General features: G+C 44.4%; 1 protein-coding gene across 5 annotated transcripts in view; it reads right to left on the reverse strand.

The window, feature by feature from the left end:
* The window catches only part of B4GALNT4 (beta-1,4-N-acetyl-galactosaminyltransferase 4), a 165,628-nt gene that overhangs the window by 71,498 nt on the left and 81,063 nt on the right, over nt 1-13,067 (reverse strand). The window lies entirely within an intron of this gene.

Below are 13,067 nucleotides of genomic sequence, written 5' to 3' on the forward strand. Positions count from 1 at the left end.
ATTCTGAAAGTAACCAGGTCATGATCTAGCAGCCCACATTTATGCACTCTGCTTCTGAAATGGCAGCCTAAACTGATGCAGTACTAAACAGGTTTTGGAGTTGTTGGGGTTCTTTTGTTTTAAACCTGACAATTCTTGAAAATGCCTCCAGTGCTTGGATCACTAATCACCTTTGGCTATCTCAAAACCTTTCCAGGTGGTTAATTTATATTGCAGTAAAGTACCACCATCTCTCATTTGGTATTTTGAGTTTTGATATCTCCTTCCTCAAAGCAGAACCTTTGTTATGGGGATTTCACATTTTCTTCAGTAATCCAACTATACCAGTTTCTCACCGGGAAACTGTTTTTATTAATTATTATTTCTCCTCAGGTAGAGGCGGCTATTCCAAGGTCTGTGTACAATGCTCTTGAACAAATGTCATGGCTCCTTATTTTGCCTACTGCCTATAAATTTCATTAGTGACATGTGGCAACCCTCACCCTCAAAGCTTATGCAATATTGTGACCTTTAACACATATACTCTCTCTCATATTGTTGCTTGTTTCTCCCCCAAATTTCTGAAAGGTTCAATGTTCCCCACAATATACTGTTTTTTAGAAAGCAGGTTATAAACATGCTTATTTTTCTTACTCAACAATGCACCACTACTGCATTAATCTGCTTAAATTTTATTTTGAGGGGTTAAAAAAAAATTATCTGAAGGTTATGCATTTCTAGCTCATGAGGGCACATCTCTCCTGATTACAGATGGGGTAGGGAAAGATTGAGAGAGATGCATGGTAAGCCCAGAATCCCTGCAGCAAAGCTTCCCAGTCGCAAACTGGGCGGCAGCTGGAATATTGTGTAAGTACAGTACTAAGACTGGGAAAGCCCCAATTACTGCTTTGGAAGGCCACTAGCAGCAGAAAATAGGGAGAAAATTTTCCTATCATAAGAAATAAAGTACAATCACTCAGATAGCAACCATCACACCCTTGTTGAAACATTTCCATTAGTATATCGGCCCAATTAACATTCCTGGCTTCATTCTCTCATAAGCTTCCTTGCATTCCTAGGTACAGGGATATGAAGCCCTGAATCCTAGCAGCTAAACGAGCTCATCTGGAGGGATTACAGACACTGCAATTATTAATGAGAAATCATGATACCATCATCAACTTCATGTAAACATCTGCTGCTTAGTGCACTGAGTAGTGGTATCCCAATCTTCCACACCAGACTATGCCGGTGCAACAACATATGTGCCTAAGCTCCTATGTGCCTAAGCTCCTATACAAGCAGCCCCTTCCGGGCGGAAGCCAGCTCCCAGCTCCCTGCTCCCGACGGGTATTTGTGAAATGCCAGAACAGATCAGTAAAAACACCTGTACAAATTAGGAGATCTCATTCATCGTGCCAGGCTTTCTTTACAAAAAGACTGGCGCCAGAGTAATGGGGCATGAAAGAGGAACAGCACTTATAGGGGTTTACTGACCAATTAAAACTACCAAAACACTTGCTAGCTGATATCATTTGTTTGGCCAATCATAATGCGGACAGTGGATAATCACTCCTACCTTTCACTACAATTCTAGCAAAACAAGAGGCTGAAGAGCACAAAGGAACAAAAGCTTCATTCTGGAGCGACCACCACCACCCACTGAGTCCCTCATACACTATCTATATCTATATCTATATCTATATCAGGATTCCCTGGTGCCCATTTGAATAAAAGATGATGCTGCCCACCTCTGTGCCCCTCTTTGCAAGGAGCCATTTTGAATTGGAGACCCAGCACTACAAGGTGTCTGGGATTCAAGGTGCATGGAGAAGAGGGGAATGTCTCGTTCGGAGGTTGGGTTCAAGTCCACAGGAAGGGGTTGCCCTGGCACCAGATCTCAGAAGCAGATAGCCTGCAGTTAGGCGAACTTGCCCTGGCTCTGGGGGAAAGGCGCTGTTTTTGCAAAAGGCTCCTTCATTACATTATGCTAAGCAGCTTGCTTGGCTCATCAGTGTCATGTTTAATTATATCTAAAGCAACTGTTACATAAGAGCAAGGATAAACTCCAGCCAGAGCACAGACTGTTACAAACTCCTTTCCAACACATGGCCATGTGCTAAGTGACAGAGAGAGTGAACACCATGCAACACTGGCAGAGCCTCACATCCTCTAGCAGCCCTTTACCTTTCCACTGGCTGATGCTCCACAATATAGTCTCTTGTACATGACCTGTCTCTTAGGGGTAATGGGTCTTTCTTAGGCCTCCATGGCATAGCTTGAGATGCAATTTAAAAAGGGCTGTTAATATTAGGTGGAGTCATGAGATCAAAACTTCAGAAGAGTGAGGGAACGTTTAGAGTTTTGTTTACACAATGATAGACTGATGTCAATTATACTAGACAATTGTATTCCGGGGGGAGGGCACTGTACTCAAATAAAGCTTGATGTGGGATGCATATGTCACCTACTCACCCCAGGGAGGTTGAGTACTTCTTTAATACAGTATTTGACAGTTTCTCTGAAAGTGGTGGTGGGGGGTTGTGTTTTTGGCAAGGGCTTATGCACAGGCATAGACATATATATCACAGGAACCCCAAACATCTATTTCTTCTACCAAGATACAGATCTTTTTCATAGGGACAGTTCAAGACTGGGTGCAGATACCCTCTACAATGTCTATGTGTGGTCTTTTCTTCCTCAAATCAATACTGACTCTTCTTCAGTTGACCAGACTATAGAACATTTCACCAAATAGTAAGTAAAAGAGGGAATGAGTGAGAAAGGCAGCAAATGGTCAATTCTGAAAATAAATCAAAACAATGTCAACTTCTGTACTAGAGCTCAGCATTTAAGACTTAAATGCTAGGATAAAAGGCAGCATAATATAATCTCATTATCAAATTGATAGGCAGCCTTTTTCTGGATGGGTGATCTGAGATAAACACAAAAAAGCCTGTATATCTCAAAATGACACTTTGGTGGGTGATTTTTTTTGGGGGGGGGGGCATCTCAGCTGATCAAGCATGGGACTCAAAGCTTAATGACACTTGTTAATTTCGGCCCAGCAAAATGGGAATTTAGTTTTGAAAGAGTCTGGGTCCAAGTCTGAATTATTCCTACCAAAGGCAGCTGAGGTAGGAAGGGGCATTACCACCTATTAGGGGAGGGTGTTTCTTAATTGTTTACACTAATGAAGCACTGGAGCAATGTGCTTTTCTGGAATGGGATTCAGTCACAATGTTCTCAGGGCACATGGCCATAAAGAGTTTCTTAAACGCAAAACTCCCAATTACTTCGGGATGCTATTGCGATGCCTATCATTCCCACATTTTTATAGATGAAGGAAAATTATTTGCATTGAGTTCTGATGCAACGGATTTCAACTGGGAGTGTCATTAGCCTGGAATCCCATTTGGGGATATTTATCCTGAAGAAGACAAGATTTCAGGGAGATGTGACAGCTGCCTACAAGTATCTGAAGAGCTGTCATGTAGAAGATGGGCTTTTTTTATAGCTCCAGAGGGCAGTACAACTAGTGGGTGAAAACCACAACGAAGCTCATTTCAGAGGAAGATTTGGAGAAACGTAAGAGCTGTGGTCTAAACCAGTGTTCCCCAAAACCCGGGCCGTGGACCGGTGCCGGTCCGTGGATCAATCAGCACCGGGCTGCCCAAGGAACTTCAAATCATTTCACTGTGGCGGGCGGCCGAGGCACAGAGCATTGCACCCTCCCATGCCCGCCCATTGTGTGACAATAGCGAATGAAAATTCGCTATTGCTACACTGATGCTCCTCCTGGCCGCTTCCTGATTGGCCGAAAGGCAAACCTCACGCCATTGGCCAAGGAGGAGGCGCCACGGGAGGACTGAGGACTCGAGGTCGGAGACGTGGGGACTGAAGAGAAGCTGCCGTGAGGTAAGTGCACGAAGGGGGGGACTCATCACTATCAAACGGAAAGAAGAGCAGCAGTGGTTTTATTAGAATGCCCTCTATGCAATGTCTATGCAAGAAGAAGAACAACAGCTGGAGATTGCAAATGACGGTGGCCTTAAAACTACGTTCGAGACAACAACTCTGCCGGTGTTCTGGATTAAAGTCATGGCGGAATACCCTGAGATTGCCACCACAGCACTTAAATCCCTATTGCCATTTCCGACAACCTATCTGTGAAGTGGGGTTTTCTGCAGTGACAGCAACCAAAACAAAACAACGGAATAAACTGGACATAAGCAACACACTTCGGGTGTCATTGTCTCCTATTACCCCCAGATGGAATTGTCTCGTTGCAAAGAAACAAGCTCAGGGTTCTCATTGATTTGGCATTCTAATGAGTTAAATAAAATAAATCACTTTATATTCATTTTTTGGTGTAGCTGTATTTTATTTTGAAGGCATGTTTAAATACAATTAAATTAAAATTATTAAATCAAAACAAGCGGGCCACGGAAAAGTTATCAAACATTTACCAGTCCGCGGCAATAAAAAGGTTGGGGAGCACTGGTCTAAACCACAGAGCCTAGGGCTTGCCGATCAGAAGGTCGGCGGTTCGAATCCCCGCAACGGGGTGAGCTCCCATTGCTCAGTCCCAGCTCCTGCCAACCTAGCAGTTCGAAAGCACATCAAAGTACAAGTAGATAAATAGGTACCGCTCCGGTGGGAAGGTATACGTGCACTGCTCTGGTTCTGAAGCAGCGGCTTAGTCATGCTGGGCACATGACTCAGAAGCTGTACGCCGGCTCCCTCGGGCAGTAAAGCGAGATAAGCGCCGCAACCTCAGAGTCATCCACGACTAGACCTAATGGTCAGGGGTCCCTTTACCTTTAAGAGCTGTTCATAGACATGGTGGCCTCAACTTCATGGGAGATATTTCAGTGGAGACTCAGGTGTTGTATTTGCAAGATTGCAACACTGAGCAGGGTATATGTGTGTAGATGACCACTAAAGGTATTTTCCAATGCATATGATCTGAAGTTTTAAACGAATACAAGAGCACAGATATTGTATCCATGGGCCCTGAAACATAACAGGCAGCGTACTTGGCAACTTGGTTAGGTTATCATTTTTCTCCTCGTGCCACAGACATCAGCACTGTCCTCAATCCCATAAAAAGCTTCAGGTTTCAAGAAGAGCCACAAAAGGGAATTTCCAAGCATGCAAACTGAAAGTCATTAAATTATAGGAACGGAGGAAAGACAGGGAAAACAACTACGGTCCAAACAAACATCATCCCATGGCTCATTCCAAGACAGTTAAAGCTTGAACTTCAGGAACCAGGTTTGCTCCTGTAAACTGAGGAGACAAAGAGCGATGTAGAAAATGATCTGACCCCAAGGCTGCAATAATCAGCACTGTATTAGGAAATACCAATGAGCTCAGTGGGAATTGCTTCTGAGTAAGCGTGCTTAGGATCATAGTACAAAGATGCTTTCCCCAAAGGTTTTCCTGAAGTCTGTGTGTTCAATTCAGAGTACGTATGCAGTAACTGCAGGCTCCATGAGAATGAGAATGATATCAGATCCTCAGCAGAATCTCCCAATCTGTCCAAAGAACCGAGACATGGACCAGCATGGCACTCTCTGCCCAAATGAACAGCTCTTTGGAGAGTGACTGCTATGCCAAACGGCTTGCAGCTTTACACCTTTTCCCTGCGTTCTATTTTTGTCTTACTGCTGAGTCACACAGTGTGGAAAAGTGTGGGAAACGGCTGCCTGGACACAGACTCCAGCTCCAGATATGGAAGAACCCAGCAGATTGTCCTGCAAAGCTCAAACCCATATTTTCCCTATGGTGGATTTTTCCTAGGTGAATATTGGAGGTAGAATTCAGAATCCATTTCAGTGTGCTCTGTAGAATGCCCTTGACACATCCACTGCACATCTGAACAAGAGGCAATTTGGATGATGGATATAAGTGCATGACCCTTGCTCACCCCCTAACCTTTGCCGAAGGCAAGGTCAACTCTGTGTCCATGTAGCCATGAAACATTCTTTTAGAAATTCCTTTTTTTTTTTTTTAGAAATTGCACTGTGACCACACTCACGCTAGCTGTTATGGAGTTTCCCGAAAGGGTAGGATGAAACACACCAGCAGATTAGACTCAGATGGACGCAGCCAGAAGGTTTCTTAGGACACCTGGACTTGGCTGGGCTGCAGGCATCACAGACAGATCCTAATTGTATATTGGCAGGAGACTGCTCTCCTGTGTAATACGAATCTCTTCACCAGAGAGCTCCCATCGCTCAAACTCACATTTACCACACTTGAAGGGCGGGAAGGACTCAATAAATTGCTTCTAGGAGGAAGACACTGAAAACAGAGCCCTCACTCACACTAAGTGGATTGAAAAGGCCTATCCACTCCATGTATTGATCTCTGCCTACGATTTGGCACAGATAAGACACTTCTGGCCTTGAAGGGACTGAACATAGCTGGGGGCCTACAGCCTGGTACTGCTGATCCAGGAAAGTCTTGGGTGGCAGGTACACCCCAGATACACACCCAAGCATCCAGGTAACTCTCTTTCAGTCACAAAAGAGATAAAACTGGTTCTGAAATCTGTATCAGGTTTTAACAAGGATGTACACAAGGTGTTCCTAATTTTCAGACCTAAGAAAGAGGGTCCAAGTTCTACTGGACTGCAGCTCCATTATGGATTCTTAATTGTGTGAAAACCCTCAGAGCAACAATGTATCAAAAAAGAGATTAAACCTAACCAATAAATTACACATATAAATGTAAAAACAATACACAAGCTGGAAAAATCAAGACAAACAGCAATGATAGCTCATACAACCAATCGGGCTTCACCCAAAGATACCTGCTAGGAAGGGAAACAGTGCATACAAACCTTTAAGAGTGAAAATAGAGCTAGCTTAGTGTGCTTCTTTAGGGAAGAGGTTTTGCAATGAAGATGCCACTACTGAAAAGGCCCTGCTCCTAGTTGTCAGTAATGAAACCTCTGACAAAGATGGAACACAGAGCAAGGCCTTTTGAGATGACCTCAGTGTACCAGGGTCTGTGTAGGAGAAGATGTTGTATAATGCAAGGTAGGCAAAGGCAATATAGGGCAAACTATTAAATTCAGTATTTTGAATTTTGCCCAGAAACCAAACAAAGGCCAAAGATATCTTAGCACAAGTATTAAAGGTAAAGGTACCCCTGCCCATACGGGCCAATCGTGACCGACTCTGGGGTTGCGCGCCCATCTCGCTTAAGAGGCCGGGGGCAAGTGCTGTCCGAGGACACTTCTGGGTCACGTGGCCAGCGTGACGAAGCTGCTCTAGCGAGCCAGCACCAGCGCAGCACACGGAAACGCCGTTCACCTTGCCGCTATAAAGCGGTACCTATTTATCTACTTGCACTTAAGGGTGCTTTCGAACTGCTAGGTGGGCAGGAGCTGGGACCGAATGACGGGAGCTCACCCCGCCGCGGGGATTCGAACCACCGACCATACGATCGGCAAGTCCTAGGCGCTGAGGTTTTACCCACAGCGCCACCCGTGTCCCATAGCACAAGTATTACATGCTCCTAAAAACCCACTGCTGCATTTCGGCTAATTTAAGTTTCCACTCAGTCTTCAAAGGCTACCCCAGTAATCTAAAATCCAGGTACCAAAGTATGCCTCATGATAGCCAAATCACCATTTAAAGGAGTGGCTGTAACTGGTGAACCAACCAGCTAGAAAATAGTACTCTGGCCGCAGCTGCTACCTAACAGTGCCTGAGGTTCTAGGGGTACTCCTGGTCCAGAAATACCAAACTGTAGTATCCCTTGTTTGGAAACAGTGTGCTTCTGCCTACCAGCTGCTAAAACCCACAGAAGAGCTGAGTGTTGTTGTGCTCAGGTCCTACTTGTAGTCTTCCCATAGGCCTCTGCTTGGCCACTGTCAGAAAAAGGATGCTGGACTAGATGGGCCACTGGCCTGATCCAGTAGGTCTCTTCTTATGTTCTCAAAATCCTTCATAGAGATTCAAAAAAGGATGTTCTAACTCCCTGATCAGCTGGACCCACCACCATCAGCACCTGTGATTTGGCAGGATTTCCCGCCTTCAGTTTATCCACTCTCATCCAGTCCATTATTGATCCCAGTCACCTACTTAAGGCATTTTCTGTCTTCCCAGTTTTTGCTGAAAAGGAGAGACGGGCGCACTGATGACGCCTCACCCCGAAATGTCTGAACAACTTACCCCAGCAGTGTATGTAAATATTAAAGAGAACAGGATGCAATTCCCAAACACTACTTCCTCAAGGTCAACCTGACACACAGGAATGGAGCCACTAGAATTTGGTAATTTGGTAATTAAGGTGGCCAAAAGGAGAAGAGGACTGGGGTTCTGCACCATTAACACTTGTGCAGAAATGGGAATTTCAGTGGGTGGAGATGTAGAAACTCTGTCCTTTTCTATCTCTGGCCATTGGTGACTCCAGCTCCTAATCTGTGGTGCAGAAGTAAACCATGGTTGATGGTATCAAAAGATGCTGAAGTGCCCAGAGAATTAAGAGAGTCACACTCCCTCAAACTCCTCCCACGCTTTAACCACCAGGACAATCAAGGCAGTTTTAATTCCAAAAGCAGGCCAGAATTCAGACTAATATGGATCAAGATAATCTGTGGAACCCAGAAGATCCAGGAGCTACGTCATCACCTCTAAGCTGCCTTCCCCATTTTTAAAGCTTATCAGTAACAACTCTTGCAGTTTAGCGACATACTTTTGTTTAAAGACAGAAAAAGTATTTTATTAAAATAAAAGTTATTTTATTTTAGCCTTTGCCCTCATGTTATGAACTAAGGACTACTAGATTGTGCCTGTTGAGTCTTTGGACCACAATAAAGAATTGAATAAATAGATTGTGCAGCGACCCATTATGCACGTCTCTGAATCTCCTTGTTAGAAATCACGGGTGTTATTATCTGACCCAGAGATATTTGCAGCTCCTTTTTAACTTCCAATGAAGCTAGCTCATCCCTCATGAGTTCAGGCTAACATCAGTTAATGAATGAAAATTGATGTAAAAAAGAAAAGAAGATGCAAAATCATTAGTGGTTGTTAACAAGCCTAATTCCAGGTATCTACTTGCTGTTCTAACAGTGGGGTCCTGAGGCTACTTTAATTAGAATTTACCATAATAGTAATTCCTGATCCAAGTATTTCTCCCAAAGCCTACACTGATCCTTCTTCTCTGCTAAAGCAAGGGTGGTTTATATATAAGAAGAGTACTTGAAGTATTAAAAATTATCTTCTCCCCCTAAACAATACCGCCAGGGCTTTTAAGATGTATTAGCTGCTTCTTTATGAAAGTTACACTAAAAATCCATTCAAATGAGCAGTAAGGCTATGACAGAAGCTTTGGCAGAAGGGCAAGGAATTCAACTCCCATTCGTCAAACGCCCTCCCTATCTTCAGCTGATCAGAAGAGAAAAGATGGCACAATGAAGCTATGTTTCACTCTGTGAAAAGAGGAGCAGACATCAAGAGCATGACTGGCCATTTGGACACCTTGCGGAGAGATAGCATAGCTTAAGATTTACAATTGCCAATGTAAAATTGAGCCAGGCACTTTTGTGAATGTACTAAACAAGATCACTTTATACAGAAAAAATAAGTGCAGTAAGCGTGCTAAACAAGACTTCTGCTGGGAAGTGAAAATTAACCATCTGAGAGTGATGGTACTTGGAAGAAAACGCTACTTGGTAAAAACAGGAAGGAGGACCTCCCCACCCCCATTTGTCTGCTTTTGCAAGTACATAAGGCTCGCTCACTACTACTTCTTCTTCTTCTTCTTCTTCTTCTTCTTCTTCTTCTTCTTCTTACAGCCCACTATGTTCGGTTATTATTTATTCATTTTTTATGATGCTAAAATATCCATCTACCCAACTGAAAAGTGTTTCATATTCCTAAGTGCCAGCACTACATGTTCAAGCATCAGTCCTGTGGAGGGCTGGAAGTGAGCATAAATTTTTTTCAGGTGCCCAAGTGTTGTCTGATATTTCTCATGCCCCAACATGCATACTTTTCAAACAAAGAACCTCTCCCCTCTATTGCATTTCTCTGGTACTTCTCTAGCTGGGGGGGGGGCGCAATTTCCTTCCATTTGTTTTCCTATTATTTGGCAAACAGCTGCAAAAACATCTCTTCCAGAATTGGGGGCAGGGAGGCTATACGGGACAGATGGATTTATGTTAACAGCGATTCCTCCTGCCAGAGGGAGAAAGTAGAAGACAGTATATGTTGGCCTAGTGTTGTATTTTGTAAGTGTCAGGCAGGTCTATTTCCCATAGGAAGCAATAAAGCTTCCCAGGAGACATTCAGGAAGCCCGTCTTCTGCCAAGATTCATCCCAAGAGATTTGTTCCCGTCTCTCCTTCTGATTTTCTTTCCTTTCTCTGCACAGGGAACTTCCTGCCTAACTACCTTTTAGGCATCTGTCCGCAGTCCATCTATCAACACTACACATCTCTGATTAAGAATGCTTTAGCCATTTCCCTCAAAAGACTGTAGCTTCATCCATATGAAGAGAGTCACGGGAATAAAAGTTCATTTTGATCCCAATAACATCAACAACAACCATGTTCTTCCAAATGGGTGGAGGGAGAGGATTATCTGATGCATCTCTCATCAGTCTATTAACTATGTCTGTCTAAACTGCATTAACCCTTATGTTCCAATGGTGATAATCAGTGGCGTAGCGTGGGTTGTCAGCACCCGGGGCAAGGCAAGTAATTTGCGCCCCCTAACCCGTGAGAGAGAGTGAGTGAGCCAGGTAGGGGCAAAGAGCTGCGAGTGCGAGTGTGCCCCCCCCCAGATGTTGTGCCCGGTGCGGCCGGACCCCCCTGCACCCCCCACGCTACACCACTGGTGATAATTACTCAATTCAACAATACTCTGTGACAAAAAGCATAGTTTTAGATTGCTATTACTGCAGTACATAACCAAGAGCTCTGAGAAGGAGAACCTATGCAGGTTAGCTCCATTCCAGTATCATACTCAGTTCTCAGACAATGAGAGGAGAACCCTAAGGAGAGTTATCAAGAATTAACAATGATAGGATTTTTGTATTTGGGAGCCTATGGAGTAGCCCTGGCTAAAATTAATCACTTTTTACTCCTAGCCTGAGTTCTCCAGCAAGGGAAGATATCCCTCTACCAAATGTAAACAAACCGTGGAAAATACTCTGAACTGAAAGTGGAGACAACGTATGTACTTTTTTGTGACACAAGAAAATCTTTAATAAAAACTAATCTAGTTTATTGTATGTTTTTAAAATCATTCCAACAATTCACACCCACTTGGGGACAATGGTCATCCAGTACAAACTTAAAAAGAAATCAAGCTTTATTTTCATCTGCTTAAAATCTCTCCAAAAAGACCTTTGAGAATCAGGTGGCCTGGGGAAAATGCAGATTCCTTGAAACAGAAGCGCAAGCCGTGATTGAAAGACATTTGAAGTTCCTGCAACCATCTTGCTATGGCAACATGTTGTCATTTTCTTGCAGTGGGCCCATGGATGAAGTACGGTGGAATGGTGATACAGAAAACAGACTTCTCAAAGGCGGTACCCCATTTCTGGAATGATTCCCCCCCCCCCCAATGGTACATCTGACGCTGACCCTGTTCTTCTTTCAATGGTAACTGAAGATGCACCTTTTTGCCCAGGTTTCTGGTACAGCTTCAGTTTAGAGTTAATGTGCTAATGATCACTCAAACTGTCTATCACTTACTGTTTATTTGTTTTTTGTTAAGTGTTAGCTGCTGTTTTTATACCCTGTATTTAACACTTGTTTTTGTATGCAAGGTACTGTTTACACTTGCTAATGTTTTGTTGTTGTGTGTAACCAACCCTGGGACTAGTTGGTGAAAGGCATGATTATTAATCAGTTAATTAGTAACAACAACACCTCCATCCTCATTTGGAGTGGGTCCCCATTTAAGTTTGTGGCTGGTTTAACTAGGAGCAACCGCTTGAGGTTGAGAGAGGGCAGAGAGACACCCAGAACTTGCTTCAGTTCCTGGGACTTGGTGAGAATCTTCTCCCCTTTGCACAAATTTAAAAGGGGGCAAATGCTCCTCATCACTGAAGCCCCAACCCCACTTTGTTCACTGTACATGCCTGCCTCCATGGCATTGATGTCATTAGTATTCTAGAAGCAACCCACTGCCTCCCCCTTTTCCCCAACCCCCAGCCCCATCTCCTAGGAGACAGGAGCAGAAATATCATCCACCCAAGACCTGCATAACAGGAACAGGAAATTAAGTCTTAAAGTTCTCTTTATCCTGTTCCTAAGCGTTACCGAGCCTTGACAATCCGATTTCTTCCCTCGCTTTTTGGCAACTGTCTATATCGCTCAATTCCCCACTAACTTATCTCATCCCTCTCCTTTAAAAATATGCTATGAATCTGCTAGAGGTGGGGTGGGTACAGAAAGTTGCAGGGCTTTAAAAGGTGACTGATGCCCTGTGGATTAAAAGGAGAGGGCAAGGCAATTATGGCCCTGATTCGTTCTTGGATTTCACTGCAAATGGTTGCCTTGTAATAGGAAGTAAAACAAAAAGATATCGAGATATATCTATCTATAGCTATATCTGTGTCTATATCTATAATCTACCATATTTTTCGCACCATAGGGCGCACCGGACCATAGGGCGCACCCAATTTTGAGGGGGGGAAATCAAGGAAAAAAATATTCCCCCCCCCCAGCCCCAAAGAGCAGCGTACAGGCTGCACACAACCTCTCCCTGCCGCAGAGGTTGCGCGCAGCTATGGAAGAAGGCAAGGCAGCGAGCGGGATGGATCCCGCTCGCTGCTTTGGCTTCCCCTTTAGCCCCGTGCAGCCTCTCCCTCCTGGGAGAGGCTGCGTGGGGCTAAAGAATCCATAGCCCCGTGCAGCCTCTCCTTGCCGGAGGGTTGCGCGCAGCTATGGAAGAAGGCAAGGCAGTGAGCGGAATGGATCCCGCTCGTTGCTTTGGCTTCCCCTTTAGCCCCGTGCAGCCTCTCCTTGCCGGGAGACTGCGCAGGGCTAAAGAAGCCATAGCCCCGTGCAGCCTCTCCTTGCCGGAGGGGTTGCGCGCAGCTATGGAAGAAGGCAAG

This window comes from Podarcis gaigeae (assembly GCF_964106915.1).
Source record: "Podarcis gaigeae genome assembly, chromosome: 1".
NCBI classification, from domain to species: domain Eukaryota; kingdom Metazoa; phylum Chordata; class Lepidosauria; order Squamata; family Lacertidae; genus Podarcis; species Podarcis gaigeae.